We start from the raw sequence: 16,445 nt of genomic DNA on the forward strand, positions 1-16,445 counted from the left end.
GATGACACCACCCTTATGGCAGAAAGTGAAGAGGAACTCAAAAGCCTCTTGATGAAGGTGAAAGAGGAGAGTGAAAAAGTTGGCTTAAAGCTCAACATTCAGAAAACGGAGATCATGGCATCTGGTTCCATCACTTCATGGGAAATAGATGGAGAAACAGTGGAAACAGTGTCCGACTTTATTTTTGGGGCCTCCAAAATCACTACAGATGGTGATTGCAGCCATGAAATTAAAAGATGCTTACTCCTTGGAAGGAAAGTTATGACCAACCTAGATAGCATATTCAAAAGCAGAGACATTAGTTTGCCAACAAAGGTCCATCTAATCAAGGCTATGGTTTTTCCAGTGGTCATGTATGTATGTGAAAGTTGGACTGTGAAGAAGGCTGAGCACCAAAGAATTGATGCTTTTGAACTGTGGTGTTGGAAAAGACTCTTGAGAGTCCCTTGGACTGCAAGGAGATCCAACCAGTCCATTCTAAATGAGACCATTTCTGGGTGTTCATTGGAAGGATTGATGCTAAAGCTGAAACTCCAATACTTTGGCCACCTCATGTGAAGAGTTGACTCATTGGAAAAGACTCTGATGCTGGGAGGGATTGGGGGCAGGGGGAGAAGGGGACAACAGAGGATTAGATGGCTGGATGGCATCACCGACTCGATGCACATGAGTTTGAGTGAACACTGGGAGTTGGTGATGGACAGGGAGGCCTGGTGTGCTGCAATTCATGGTGTTGCAAAGAGTCAGACATGACTGAGAGACTGAACTGAACTGACTGAATAGTGAACAAAGACTTCATCTTATTGAGTAGTTTCATAATAAATTGTGGAGAGGAATAACCATATGTTGGCTGGGTATTTTGCAGAGAAAAGTATATATAAGCAGAAAGCATTTTAACATCAATATAGGACAGTCTTATGGACTCTATGGGAGAGGGAGAGGGTGGGAAGATTTGGGAGAATGGCATTGAAACATGTAAAATATCATGTATGAAACGAGATGCCAGTCCAGGTTCGATGCACGATACTGGATGCTTGGGGCTAGAGCACTGGGACGACCCAGAGGGATGGTATGGGGAGGGAGGAGGGAGGAGGGTTCAGGATGGGGAACACATGTATACCGGTGGCGGATTCATTTTGATATTTGGCAAAACTAATACAATTATGTAAAGTTTAAAAATAAAATAAAATTTAAAAAAAATCCTAATAAGACTTTGAAGGCAAGATCAAATAATTATTGAAGTATGATAAAGTTATTAGTATTAAGGGCAGAGAGGGAGGTAATAGATCAAAGTGAGCCCAGATTTATTGAATAAAATGTTTAGATTCTAATTGGTAAGGAAATGCCATTTTTTGAAATTTTTAAAGAAAAGAATGAAGTGAAGTGAAGTGAAGTCACTCAATCGTGTCCAACTTTTTGTGACCCTATGGACTGTAGCCCGCCAGGCTCCTCTGTCCATGGGATTTTCCAGGCAAGAGTGCTGGAGTGGGTTGCCATTTCCTTCTCCAGGGATCTTCCTGACCCAGGAATTGAACCCAGGTCTCCCGCATTGCAGGCAGACGCTTTACTATCTGAGCCACCAGGGAAGCCTGGTGAAGAAAAGAATAGATGTAATCAAAGATTTGCTTTATTTACTGAAGTATATTACAAGGAACATAGAACTGGCATTTGGGAATTAATGCATCTTTCTCTAAATAGATGGGTGAAATTATGTAATTTATTTAAGGGTACAGTGTACTTAATGTACTTAATGCTCTATGCTTAGGAAGTGAGTTATGTAAAACAAGGCAAGAAGATATTATTTTTCAAGTAAAGATATCTATGTCCATCTGAAGACAGATTCAATGGCTATTTGAATGGAAACACCTCAAGAACGTACTAGTGGATACACCACATTCAACTTAGTTTTGAAAGCCAGAATCATAGGAATGGCTCCCCCTTACCCAAAGATCATGGAATCTGTCCTCCCCTCCTCATGGATATTTTCATCAATTGATGATGATAACGTACACCCTGAACATTCTTTGTATTGAATAACAGAGGAAATACAGGTGGAGAAATATTTTACCATTTCTCGGCCCCTTACAATTTGACAGTTTCAACGACCCAGGTTCAGACAGATTAGTCAACCTCAGTGCCTTCTTCATACCACCATCCTGGAAGTTATGACCTGGTGAAGCAGATTGTACATGCTCCCTGCTGCTGCTGAGTTGCTTCAGTCGTGTCCGACTCTGTGTGACCCCATACACAGCAGCCCACCAGGCTCCCCCATCCCTGGGATTCTCCAGGCAAGAACACTGGAGTGGGTTGCCATTTCCTTCTCCAATGCATGAAAGTGAAAAGTGAAAGTGAAGTCACTCAGTCGTGTCTGACTCTTCGCGACCCCATGGACTGTAGCCTACCAGGTTCCTGCGTTCAAGGGATTTTCCAGGCAAGAGTACTGGAGTGGGGTGCCATCGCCTTCTCCAGACATGCTCCCTACAAGGAGGAAAATCTCCCTCGTAAGAGTAAGAGTATTAAAAATGTGCTGGATCAGGGATTTCCCTGCTGGTCCAGGGGTTGGGACTTCCCTTTCCAATGCAGAGGGTGTGGATTCAGTCCCTGGTTGCGGAGCTCAGTTCCCACATGATTCCCAGCCAGGAAAAAAAAAACAAACCTAAAACAGAAGCAGTATTGTAGCAGATTCAGGAAAGACTTTAAAATGGTCAACATCAAAAATTATTAAAAAAAAATACTGGATCATATATATTGTAATAGGGATCTGATCCTTTTTATTCCATTGATTGGATTATGTAAGGGGCTAGGTAGAGATTAAAAAATTTACTCCCAGTCTGCTTGTATTTCAGAGCTTGATTCTATGTGATTTCCTCAAGGTGGCTTTCTCCAATCCTAAAGTGTATTGTCAGTACCTTTATGATGAAATCTCAGGATCTTTAATGGGCTCATTTGTGCTATGATTTCTAACAGGGTGATTGGCTGCATTATTTCTTATACTCTATGGTTATTAAATAATATGTCCCCCGAACATTCTTTGTATTGAATGCCAGAGGAAATACAGGCTGAAAATACTGTTTTATGAAAACCAGATTGTTGGTATTGTTTAGTCCCTAATTTGTGTCTGACTGTTTATAAACCCATGGGCTGTAGCCCATCAGCTTCCTCTGTCCATAGCATTTTCCAGGCCAGAATACTGGAGTGGGTGACCACTTCCTTCTCCAGGGGATCTTCCCAACCCAGGGATCAAACCCATGTTTCCTACATTGGCAAGTAGGTTCTTTACTACTGAGCCACCAGGGATGGTCATGATAACCAGACAGCTGAATCTGTTGCCTTAGCAGCCATAGTATTATCATCAGCAAAATTATTACATCTACTCATCTTATGAAGTGTTGGTCTGGATAGATGGGTTAGGCCAAGGTGACAACAAGCCCCGACTTTCTGTGTTTCCATCACATAAATTCTGATGAATCTGAGCAACACTCCAAGGTATGTTATCTTCTCTGGAGTGGCTTGGTAATTCAAGTTTACAAAGACAACATGGGGACGTTCCAGTAATTGCTATGGGAGGGGAAGAGAGAGGAGCAGTAACACTGCAGCGGTTAAGTCATTTGACCTAGAAGGGACACATGTCTCTTGCACTCACAGAACATTTGGCAGAACAAGCCATGTAGTCTTTCCTCTCATCAGGGGAAGTGTGTTCTTCCATGTTTCCACCAGCTGGAGAAAACTGGCTAGTGGTGTCATCACAGGTGAGGTTTTAATGAGAGTTATCTAACAGTGTCTTTCAAACTGTCAAATTCAGAGGACAGACACCAGATCTTACACCATTCTTGATGTTTTGTGGTCAAATATGTGTAAATTTTAATGAGTATATTTAATCTTTTTTTTTTTATTCACAGCATAGGACAATGTTAGAAATAGTTTGAAATAGGTGTCAATCTGTATTTTTCACCTGGCCCTGTTTACTATACTTTATCTGTACCTGGATTCTAAACTTTAGCTAGGAGGTAGGTGCTTCAGTATGAGAATGGATCACCCTGCCCCCAGTGATCTGGGTCAGGTGTGCACATAGTTGATTTTTGATTGGCTAATAGTGTTTGGCAATCAATAATTAAAATTCTAGTATAAAAAGTTTCTATAGATACTCAAGCATGGAAACTGAAATAAGCACAAGATAAAGGAATGGGAAGTTAGAAAATCCTGTTGCATACAATTCTGATATGAAATCAATATAATATAGCATACTTATGCTATACTATTAAATAATTACAATTAGACTACTGCAGTGGAGATTATGCTGCATTCTAAGTACAGTATTTCCTTTATTCTAAGATGCCACTGTTTTGTGATATACTATATTTTTTTAATAGTTTAGAAAAAGAAGCAGTTTATATTAAGTGTAATTATAAAAACAATGAATTCAGAAAATTCTAAAATGCTGTATTTTTAGATATAAGCAAAGTTTTAGAATATAGAAAGCACAGATATCTGACTTAATTTCTCATGCAAAATATTTTCCTAATCATATTGTATTTTTATGCATTTTTGGATCAATTTTAATTTGCATGACTGTTGAAATAAATTAGATGAGAAAAGAAAATCGGCATACATTTCCTATAAAAGTCAGAAAATTTGCATCAGTTTGAATTCTTGCATGTCTATCCTAGGAGAAAAGTATCATTAGTAATCTCATTTAGCAAGTGAAGAAATAGGTTTGGAAAAGATGAAGCCTTTGCTCAAGTTCATGTAACTTTAAGTGGCAGGACCAGGGCGCTAACCAGTGCAGCCTTAATCTATCAACTGCTCTGTGTTTTTTCCATTAACCAGGTGAAGTGATGGCAATTTGCAAGTAACATCTTGCCTATGCTTTCCTCAATACACATTTACACCCACAGACCACTGCCCTGTCTCTTAGGCACTGTGTGTGTGAGTGAGCACGTGCGTATGTTTTCATATATTCAGTACAAGAATTGTAATATTTAGTTCTTATTCAAACCAGTTTGTTTGATAAAAGTTCTAGGGTGAAAATGTTAAAAACTGACAGCATCTTTAGGTCAAAGGATAATTACAGTGAGAGATTAGTCACATTCTACCAGGTTAAGATGCCAATCTGGACTGAGAAGTTGCTCACAATTTTTCTCTGATTCTCTCATTAGGATAATGGTTCAGAAGCATTGCTGTCGCTATGACTGATGATTATTATCTATACATTTCTCCACATCTCTCAGTTTTGCCTTGAATCAAGTTAAAATAACACAAACTGTGCATTTGAACCATATAGTTTTGACACAGATAGTAAAAACAATGGTGTTGCACTGTTGTCTTACGATGAGGTGTTTTGCAAGAAACATTTTTATTAAAATAATCTATGGAAAGATATTTTCTTCCATTATATTTAGTATCATATTTTAAGGACCCAAGGGAGAAATTTCCCTATCTCTTTTGGATTCTATACATAGGATAATGTTTTTAATCTTATTTATTGTTATGGATTCATGTAATTGATATGGCTTCTCCTATGGGGCCCACTCAAGTGTTACCTTGATGGTTTTCTCAAATGTCAACTCATAAGAAGAATATTGCTTTTTTTTTTTTTTTTTAAGAAGAATATTTCTTAATCATTCATAAAGTAGTACTTCCACCCATCTGGTCCTAGAACTATTACTTGCTTATTCTATTGTTTTTCTCTTTATCACATGTAATCAATTAGATGTTTTTATATATATCTCTCTTCCTTCACTAAATAAGCTCCATCAAGGACTTTGCCATTTATTCATTATTTTATACCCAATGGGAAGCATAGTTCCTGAGATGCAATAGCAACTTATGAGTAAATGAATGTATGAATAAGCATGTATAATTTTTGTCTATCTGACTGTAATTTCTAAACTAGAATAGACAATGCTTCCTAAAGCCATCAGTGTCTTTTTTCTCAATGAGTAGTGAAAATTCTTTGTATGATACGATAATGATGGATACATGCCATTAAACATTTGTCCAAACTCATAGAATGTACAACAGGAAGAATGAACTGTAACTGTAACTGAAGATTCATCAACTGCAACAAAAATTGTAACACATGTACCACTTTGATGGGAAGATGTTGACATGGGGGAATGCTATATTTATTTATTTATTTATTTATTATTCTGATTTATTTGCAACAAATCAGAACTATAAAGAAAAAAAATAAAACCCAAGATGTTTTCAGAAAAGTTGTTAATGAATTTCAAAGTAATGATGAACAAAAATATGAGTTAGATGGAAAAGGAAGATTAATGACAAGAAAGGAGGTGTGAGGGGAAACAATAGTAATCAGCATTAAATGTAGCACATTATGAATTCAACATTTCACAATCAAATTTGCCTCATTTGCTGACCTGTGTGATAGAACTTAAATTTTTGAAATGAAGGAAAAGAGGTGAGCACTCAGGATATCAAGAATAAGGATCATAACACTAAAACCAAATGCCTGGGAGAAACAATTTTTTAAGCTACATTAAATGTATCCTATTTAATTCTTCCAACCACATTGTATAACAATTAATTTTACTGGCCTGAGACTTTGTACTAGTATATACAGTACCTCTTTTGGTATCTGTGACCCCTCTGGAATCATTAAGTACATGTAGTGACCGAGGCATTATAAATGTCTTTTAATACAAGTTCATTTACTACTTGTCCCAAATAAGGGGACACAAATTCATCATTCTTTCCTTGATTCCTTTCCTTTATTACTCCACATGCATGTCTTTGGGAGTTATCCACTCCCTAGGATCTGTTTGCTATGTATGTGCATATGAAACTACCCTGGCCCTCTCTTTTGGAATTATTTCAGAAATATATATCCAGCTGCCAACTGAATATCTGTTTTTATCTCCCACATATTTAAACCCAATGCTTCCTAACCCAGTATCCATTCCCTTTCCCTCTCTACCTTCTTTTTTGTTTTTTCAGATCAACATCTTACATTTTATAATACACTCACAAATTTTTACAGAAATTTCACGTTTACAAGTACAAAAAGGCCAAGAACCTCAAAGAATTGAAGTAACTGTATCGTCAACTACGTTCAGAAGAGTTAATACGGTTGTCCCTGTTTTTCATCTTCTAAATCCAGAAGGGAACTGTGAATCCATCCCCCATGTGGACTCCGCTTTCAGAAGCTGGAGACTGGGTGTAGTTCTGCACACGATTGGGTTTCAACAGAGCTGAACTGAGATTCCATCGTGTTCCAGGCCAGATCGGCCAGAAGAAAGTCATCCATTGCTGTCTGAGTTTCATTGCTGGTGAAGAATAAGCTTCCCAAAGTTTCGAAGCCAGAGTTCATGGTCTGTGTTTTGGCACTGTTCAACTGAACTTTCCTTTCCAGGGCAGACAGGTTTTTTTTTTTTTTTTTTAAATTTAATTTAATTTAATTTAATTTTTTTTTCTTTTTTTTTAAATTTTATTTTATTTTTAAACTTTACATAATTGTATTAGTTTTGCCAAATATCAAAATGAATCCACCACAGGTATACATGTGTTCCCCATCCTGAACCCTCCTCCCTCCTCCCTCCTCATATCATCCCTCTGGGTCGTCCCAGTGCACTAGCCCCAAGCATCCAGTATTGTGCATCAAACCTGGACTGGCAACTTGTTTCTTACATGATATTTTACATGTTTCAATGTCATTCTCCCAAATCTTCCCACCCTCTCCCTCTCCCACAGAGTCCATAAGACTGTTCTATACATCAGTGTCTCTTTTGCTGTCTCGTACACTGGGTTATTGTTACCATCTTTCTAAATTCCATATATATGCGTTAGTATACTGTATTGGTGTTTTTCCTTCTGGCTTACTTCACTCTGTATAATAGGCTCCAGTTTCATCCACCTCATTAGAACTGATTCAAATGTATTCTTTTTAATGGCTGAGTAATACTCCATTGTGTATATGTACCACTCCTTTCTTATCCATTCATCTGCTGATGGACATCTAGGTTGCTTCCATGTCCTGGCTATTATAAACAGTGCTGCGATGAACATTGGGATACACATGTCTCTTTCCCTTCTGGTTTCCTCAGTGTGTATGCCCAGCAGTGGGATTGCTGGATCATAAGGCAGTTCTATTTCCAGTTTTTTAAGGAATCTCCACACTGTTCTGCATAGTGGCTGTACTAGTTTGCATTCCCACCAACAGTGTAAGAGGGTTCCCTTTTCTCCACACCCTCTCCAGCATTTATTGCTTGTAGACTTTTGGATCGCAGCCATTCTGACTGGCGTGAAATGGTACCTCATAGTGGTTTTGATTTGCATTTCTCTGATAATGAGTGATGTTGAGCATCTTTTCATGTGTTTGTTAGCCATCTGTATGTCTTCTTTGGAGAAATGTCTATTTAGTTCTTTGGCCCATTTTTTGATTGGGTCATTTATTTTTCTGGAGTTGAGCTGTAGGAGTTGCTTGTATATTTTTGAGATTAGTTGTTTGTCAGTTGCTTCATTTGCTATTATTTTCTCCCCTTCTGAAGGCTGTCTTTTCACCTTGCTAATAGTTTCCTTTGATGTGCAGAAGCTTTTAAGGTTAATTAGGTCCCATTTGTTTATTTTTGCTTTTATTTCCAGTATTCTGGGAGGTGGGTCATAGAGGATCCTGCTGTGATGTATGTCGGAGAGTGTTTTGCCTATGTTCTCCTCTAGGAGTTTTATAGTTTCTGGTCTTACATTGAGATCTTTAATCCATTTGGAGTTTATTTTTGTGTATGGTGTTAGAAAGTGGTCTAGTTTCATTCTTTTACAAGTGGTTAACCAGATTTCCCAGCACCACTTGTTAAAGAGATTGTCTTTAATCCATTGTATATTCTTGCCTCCTTTGTCAAAGATAAGGTGTCCATATGTGCGTGGATTTAGCAATGGAGATTCCGTCAGTCTGGGTCTCTGTGTCAGATGAATCAGTACTCATGGAAAAGCTGTAGTGTTTCAGGATACTTCCCAGTGGCAGACAAGGGCTACTGTATAAAAAGAAGTTCAGGTCTGTCTGTGAGTACATGTCAAACATCACAAGGCCTAAGAAGCTAGAATTCCCCTACAACTGTAGGCCTGGGCAGAAGGGTCTGCAAGGAAGAAGTCAGTTTGGGTTTCTGTGTCCAGCGACTCCAAGACTGGCTCAGTGGTCATGATGCTAAGCTCACTCTCCTTGGTTTGCGTCTGTATATTTGAGGCTGAAAAGAACTCTTCGATATCAAAATCAATTGCAGGATTCTGGGTCAGATGGGACCTGGGTGTCAGGTCCAGTGTTTGTGTCAGACAAAAGACTATGATTGTCCAGCGTCTGACCAGGTAGGTTACTTGACAAGATGTTTTCTAGATCACTTAGTAAATCCATGGTTTGGGTCTGATTATCTGTCCTGTTCTGTGACGAAAGCATACTATTTGGTGCACTGAAGTTTATTACTGGTGTGGATTTCTCAATATCTTGGGTTAAAGTTTTAGGGTGGTTCTGAGGTAACAAGTCATGCATGAGTTACAGTCTCTGCTTCTAAGCTGCTCCTTATAATATTGTCTGTAGACATACCATATGATGAATGGACACTTTCAAAAATGTCTCCACACATTACAGCTTGGTCCATCCGTACTGGGTCATCTGCTGGACTTTGCATTCCACTGGTCTGAGTTTCTCTGGAGATCCCACCTGGCTGGAAACTGGCATCTATAAATGCATCAGTCTGAGCAGTGATGGATGAGGTTACCTTAGAACTGGGCAAAAAAGTCTGAGTTTGAACACTAATGGGAAGGGAAACCTGGGAACCAAATGTCAAATCAGTTTGCGAACAGGACGCCAAAGAGGAGTCAGGGCTGGCCCACTGTGCAGACAGCATGAACTGTGGTGTGGTGCAGGACAGGTCTGTCTGCACATTGATGGAAGACATGCTGTTCTTCTGACATGTGTTCCCGAGTTCTTGTAACGGGCTAAATGGACTTTTACCCAAGTTCACTTGAATACCTGTGCTAATTGGCTCAACAGCAACAGGATTTACAACTTTTGAAAGAGGGAGGCTCTCCTTGAAAGAGCAGGCTTCCGAATCCAGGCCGAGGATCAAGGTTCCAATGGACAAGGGCAGTAAGTGCACGGCACCGGGGGCAGAGCCCTGATGATCGACACCCAACACTACAGGCTGGGCCGAGGAGTCGGCTGTAGGCATAAAGACAGGCACAGGAGAAAACTGCATGATGGGGAGTTTAACCAAAGCCACTTTGGGCTTTGGTAAAAGCAACTTCTGAGGGTACCGTGGAGCTGCTGCAAGAGTCTGTTGTTTGGCATTAGAGCTGCAAGAGTCTTCAAACAAAGCCACCAGCTTTATTTCTGAAGTTCGTAGTTCTGGAGCGTCTGGTCGGCGAATTGGTTGGTTGCTCAGTGATTCAACGGTCTTCCTGGACAGCTTCCGGCTGTGCAGGCAGCTTTTCATTTTCCTTTCCTTACTAGGTGGATCCCTGGGTTCTGCAGGGATCTCATGGCCAGTTCTGTAGATGTGGGACTGTAACACAGTGCTGCAGGCATAGGGACAGCCACACGTGCACTGGAAGGTCTTGCCACAATCCTCTGCATGTCTTTTCAAGTCCCATTCCGTGCCATACGAATTGCTGCGCTTACTACATTTATGCTTCTTTTCAGCATGCATTTTCATAAAGTGCTATTTTACGAGAGAAAGTTGAGAAATTGGTCTGTCAGGGCCTCTAGGGCATCCTTCAATTGGACAACAGTAGAATTTCGGTACAGTTTTCAAATCTTTTCTTACTGTTTTGGATTTACTGTGCCATCCTGCAGGCGGTGGCTCTTGACCAGGTGCATGTTGAGCGCGGGGCTGTTGGGCAGGATCTTGCTGCAGCCGCGCACCTTGCACAGGATGTTGGTCCCCAGGGCCCAGGAAGCTCACTCACTGACCACTGGATGAGCTCCCGGGCCGACGGCGCCCAACCCGCGGGCTGCTGCCTCGCCGGCGGCGGTCGCGGCCTCAGCCTCCCCGGGGGTGGGGGGTGGGGCACCCACAGGCCCGAGGCGGCGGCTCCCCTCTCGGCCGCCGCCGGGACTGCCGGGGCCCCCCAGGCGAGAGCCGCGGGATCCGCCGCCGCCGCCTCAGAGGCCGCCATGGCTCTGGCCCCTCTCTACCTTCTTGTCTTCACTGTTAGCTGAGTACACGGAACCACCATCATCTAATTGTTCAAATTAGAAATATGAATGTATTTTGTGACTACTCTCTCCTCCTTATAATCATGTCTTGTTGTTTAGTCACTAAGTCGCATCGGGTTCTTTTGCAACCCTATGGGCTGTAGTCTGGCAGGATCCTCTGTACATGGGATTTCAGGCAAGAATACTGGAGAAGGTTGTCATTGCCTTCTCCAGGGGATCTTCCATCCCAGAGATCAAAACCATATCTCCTGCATTGCAGGCAGATTCTTTACCACGGAACCACCTGGGAAGCCCATAAAATCTGCCGCTGCTGCTGCTGCTAAGTCGCTTCAGTCGTGTCCGACTCTGTGTGACCCCATAGACGGCAGCCCACCAGGCTCCCCAGTCCCTGGGATTCTCCAGGCGAGAACACTGGAGTGGGTTGCCATGTCCTTCTCCAATGCATGAAAGTGGAAAGTGAAAGTGAAGTCGCTCAGTATGTCTAGTAAACTATAAATTCTTGTGCATTCCCTAACCTACATGTGGTCAAACAATTTTTCCTCCACTCTATCATTTCCCCTTTCATATTAATAACTTAATTAAAACACTTGAAAATCCCCCTTTGATTCCTTCTTTTCTCTCTCCCCTTTATTTAGCCTCCAAAAGAATCTTTCTGAAACAAGAATCTGATATTTTCACTCACCTGTATAAAACCTACCAATGGCTATCCATTTACCTTAGTATAAAGCATATAGTTTTCTTTGCCTATTTTTTAAAGAATTAAGGTAAGTACAGATTCACATGTAGTTACAAGAAATAACATAGAGAGAGCCTGTGATCTTTTATTCAATTTTCTCCAGTTACAACTTACTATATAAGTATGTCATGCCATCACAATCAGACAATTGATATTACTACTATCTGCTGACCTTAAATTTTTAGAAACTCTCATGACGTGGCCTCTGCCTAACACTGCTATCATTACCTTCCACTTAGCCAATTCTCAAACATGTATTCAATTATGACAAGTAATAATTATAACCTACATTTGTAGATTGTTTTACAACTTTCATAATGCTTTCACATCTGAGCTCTTAAAGGTACCCCATTACATGGGAAAGGTATATGTCATTACAGTCATCATTTCACAGATGAGCGAAGTATGGAAAATACACTATTTAATTTGGAATGACAAACCAGGTCAATGGCACCTGGGTAAAATGGTAAAATATAGAGAACCGTATATTTATTATGCTTTTGAACTGTGGTGTTGGAGAAGACTCTTGAGAGTCCCTTGGACTGCAAGGAGATCCAACCAGGCCATTCTGAAGGAGATCAGCCCTAGGATTTCTTTGGAAGGAATGATGCTAAAGCTGAAACTCCAGTACTTTGGCCACCTCATGCGAAGAGTTAACTCATTGGAAAAGACTCTGATGCTGGGAGGGATTGGGGGCAGGAGGAGAAGGGGACGACAGAGGATGAGATGGCTGGATGGCATCACTGACTTGATGGACGTGAGTCTCAGTGAACTCCGGGAGTTGGTGATGGACAGGGAGGCCTGGCGTGCTGTGATTCATGGGGTTGCAAAGAGTCGGACACGACTGAGGGACTGATCTGATCTGATCTGAGACCTTTACTTGTGTTATATCATCTAATCTGCTAAACTACCTTATGATAGAACCACCCTGTGATAGAAATTGTATTGTCTCATTGGCAAAACCATTCATTTTATAGATGAGACTCACTGAGATTATATAATGTACACAAGATGACATTACTGCTAACTGATGCCATCTGCTTTTCAAATTCCACAGAAGCTTTAGCTCACTTACGAATCACTCAGAGAAGTTTAGAATTATTCCTTGCAAATTTCTGTAAGAAGTTAATTCTCATTACAAAAATACTGTTCTTTTAACATCTAATTAAGAACCTGAAATTTGAAGAGGTTTCTTGTTTTATGAGCCCATTTGTCTTGCCCTGGTCATTTAAAATGAATATAAGTGCTTATGACCAATTTAATATAAAGAACTCATTTTCACTCTCATGGAGAGATGATGAACTTAAAGTTCCCATTTGCTTAGTAAGAACTGGTTTTAAGAAAGCAAGGATACACCAAAGCATCAATTAAAAAGGTATGTCAGGATGCAAGCTGTGGAATCTTTTCCCTCTAACTGCAGTTTCACTTCCACAAATTCCTACACAGTTGTAAAACTGCTTACTTCTGTTGGAAAGTGTTGCCTTTTGTGTAGGAGGCAGATGGCATTTTCTTGGCACAGCATAGAGTGGATTTGCAGAACTAGCAAAGAGGGGAGGGAAGAGAGGAGGAGAGAGAACTTGTTTTCTCATGACATTTCCTCCAGCAGCAGCTGCTGGGGTGCACAGGTGACTTAGAATGGAGCATCCATCAGCAGGTGAAAGGAGTTGAGATCTCTCGGGACCCCATTAAAACTTAAATCTCAAAAGAAGACACCTTTCCCAATCCCCATCTGAATACTCTATGCATTCATATCTACTGACAAGGAGACAGAGGTCTGTTGTACCTGCTACCCAGTGCTGAGTGGGATTTATGTATGACCACCTTTGAAAATAGTCGTTCTACTTTCTCCTATTTTCCTCCATACTTTGGTTGTTTGTAACAAGCCTCAAACTGGGAAGCCTAAGATTGAATCTAGGTTCCAGACAGCTTTTGTTTGCTGCAGAGAGACTTGGAAAAATAATTAATGAGTTATCAGTATTTAAAAATAAGGAGACTTCATAGAAACATCTGGAAAAATCACAAAGCTAAGCTCCCTATTACTGTCAAGCACCAGTATGCTAAGGCTGAATACCCTTTGGAGAGTGTCTCACTTGCCTTTTTCTGTTATGTTCAGACCAATTTTTAATCTTAAGTCAGAGAATATGTGATCACTTACAGACTATTATAATTATAAAAGAACAGGTCAGGCTAGACCAAGATCATTTCTATTTTGGAGAATAGTGAAGAGTTATTGGACTGCAAAGGAATTCTGTGGTTGTTAGGATATTTTTCTAGAACTTAAAATGATCTTATATATCTTGTCCTTGGAATTTATGTAAGTGGCTCTATCACTCTATATAAACCCCTTCTTCAGTCAGAACTATTTCAGCTATGTACCTGTTTTCTATGTGGCAAATATTCACATATTTTAAAGCTTTTACTCTTGTAAAACAGAAAATTATGTAAAGGATTGCTTTAAACATAAATCGGCTCACTTCGTAGAGGAGGACACACAAGCTAAAAACATTTGCCCTAAATTCTCTAGGACTTTATAAAAGGGATTTATTTAGAGGGATTAGATTCTTTCCTATAACCAGAAATCAAGAACCAAGAATTTTTTACATATATTTAGAACAAATTTTCTGAGGCTATATCCTTCAGCCAGACTTTAGGAGTTTGGGCTGATGGGCTAATGGCTCTCAGCTGGAAGTTTGAAGACTTGATTGCATTGCTGTCCTCCAAGCTTATTCAAGAGTATCAATACTGGGGGACTAAAAATGTCTGCAAAACCATACCTCAAGCACATGTCTTTGCTAAATATTCTTACTTCCTCCACGAAGGCTACTAAAGATTTCCTCGCTAATTAAAGACTGCTGAAAGTTTTCCCCACAACAGTGCTTTTCAGTATATTCTTAACAGCTGCAACCCTATTACTATTAAAACAGTGACCCCAATCATTTTTCCCAAGTTCACTATTGGGAGGAGACCAAGCACTGAAAAGGATATGTGTTTGGACATATTATAAAATAAGTAATGTCTAGATCAATCTGCTAGCACTGCATTTATTTAAAAGATTTTTTTGATGTGAACCATTTTCAAAGTCTTTATTGAATTTGTTACAATATTACTTCTGTTGTTTACATTCTAGTTTTTTTTTTTTTTTGGCTAGGAGGTAGGGAGATCTTAGCTCCCCAACCAGGGATGGAACCTTCACTGCCTGCATTGGAAGGCAACATATTAACCACTGGAGCTTCAAGGAAATCTCCTAGCTGTGCAACTTAAGCACATTATTAAAATAGAAATAATTATCTGCCTTTTATATGAATCACTAGAATTAAAGAAGATAGCTTTGAAAGTATCTGACATGCTGTCTGACAAATAAAGGTGAACAAATATTATCCCTTCTCCCCAAATAATTAACTAGTCAATTTGAAATATCCTCCTCTAGTGACTTTTGAATTTTAGTAGTGGCGCATAATGCCTAAGTCATGGGACTCAGTGTCTGAGAATTTTAGTCACTGTCAAAGAATTAGATCAGCAAAGTTATTGATAATAATAATAAGAGCATCTTGTTTTCTCTGCAGTTGTACCTGACAAGTAACAAGTGAAGTTGCTCAGTCGTGTCCAACTCTTCGCAACCCACAGACTGGAGCCTACCAGGTCCTCCATCCATGAGATTCTCCAGGCAAGAGTACTGTAGTGGGTTGCCATTTCCTTCTCTGGGGGATCTTCCTGACCCAGGGATCGAACTCAGGTCTTCCACATTACAGGCAGACGCTTTACCATCTGAGCCACCAGGGTAACTGAGCAGGGTCTTAAATTCAGTGATTTAGCAATATCACTGAAAATAGCAAAATAGTACTCTCTCTCTCTCTCTTACAAGGTAAAATCAGATTATTTGCATCTGTCCATAATTGCTTGTAGGCCATACTCAAAATAATTTCCAAATGTGTTGTTGAATTCTTTCCTTTTCCTCATATACAATTACTTTTAGGAAACAGATAGAGCTCCCTAAGTAGCTTAAAGAAGCAGTTGGTATTTGGAAACAATGCTTATTTCCAAGATCAAGTCAACCCAAGTCTAAGAAGAATCTTAAAACTATTTGGTGACTCGCTCTGTCCCTTTCCTGTGGAGTTGATCTGGAGGAACCCTCGTAATAGGACTGCTAAAAAGACGTGTGTCCTAGAGAGTAAATGTGAACTAAATAAAAACACAGCAACAGGGAACCAGGCTTCATTTGCGCTCCTTTGAAACGTAAAAATAACACCCTGCACAGTCAAGAATCCCTGGCTGCTGATCACAATGCATACAAGAAAAGGCACAGTCCAGATGAAAAGCATCTCATTCCCAGGGACATACTTTTCATGGCTTTGCAATCTGAACAGCTACTAAATGCAGGACCTCCTACTTTCTTTTTCTCTCTATCCTCCAGGGGTAACTGAATGCTCCAGGTACAACCATAATTGGCTTGCTCTGGCTTAACAGGGCCATCTGCTGTGACTTCTAAGACTATCTCTGGGGTCTCTGTGCTCTTCCTTCAGCAAAACCGGATCCTTGACTCTGTCT

General features: G+C 40.2%; 1 protein-coding gene and 1 pseudogene across 4 annotated transcripts in view; one reads left to right on the forward strand and one right to left on the reverse strand.

The window, feature by feature from the left end:
• The window catches only part of LOC147358441 (suppressor of SWI4 1 homolog), a 343,713-nt gene that overhangs the window by 283,689 nt on the left and 43,579 nt on the right, over window positions 1–16,445 (forward strand). The gene's annotated exons all lie outside the window — the stretch shown is intronic.
• Window positions 6,964–11,124, reverse strand: LOC147358442 (ATM interactor-like; annotated as a pseudogene).

Source organism: Bos grunniens, chromosome 15 (genome assembly GCF_055505025.1).
Source record: "Bos grunniens cultivar Pamir isolate PY7600 chromosome 15, Bosgru_T2T1.0, whole genome shotgun sequence".
Lineage (NCBI taxonomy): Eukaryota > Metazoa > Chordata > Mammalia > Artiodactyla > Bovidae > Bos > Bos grunniens.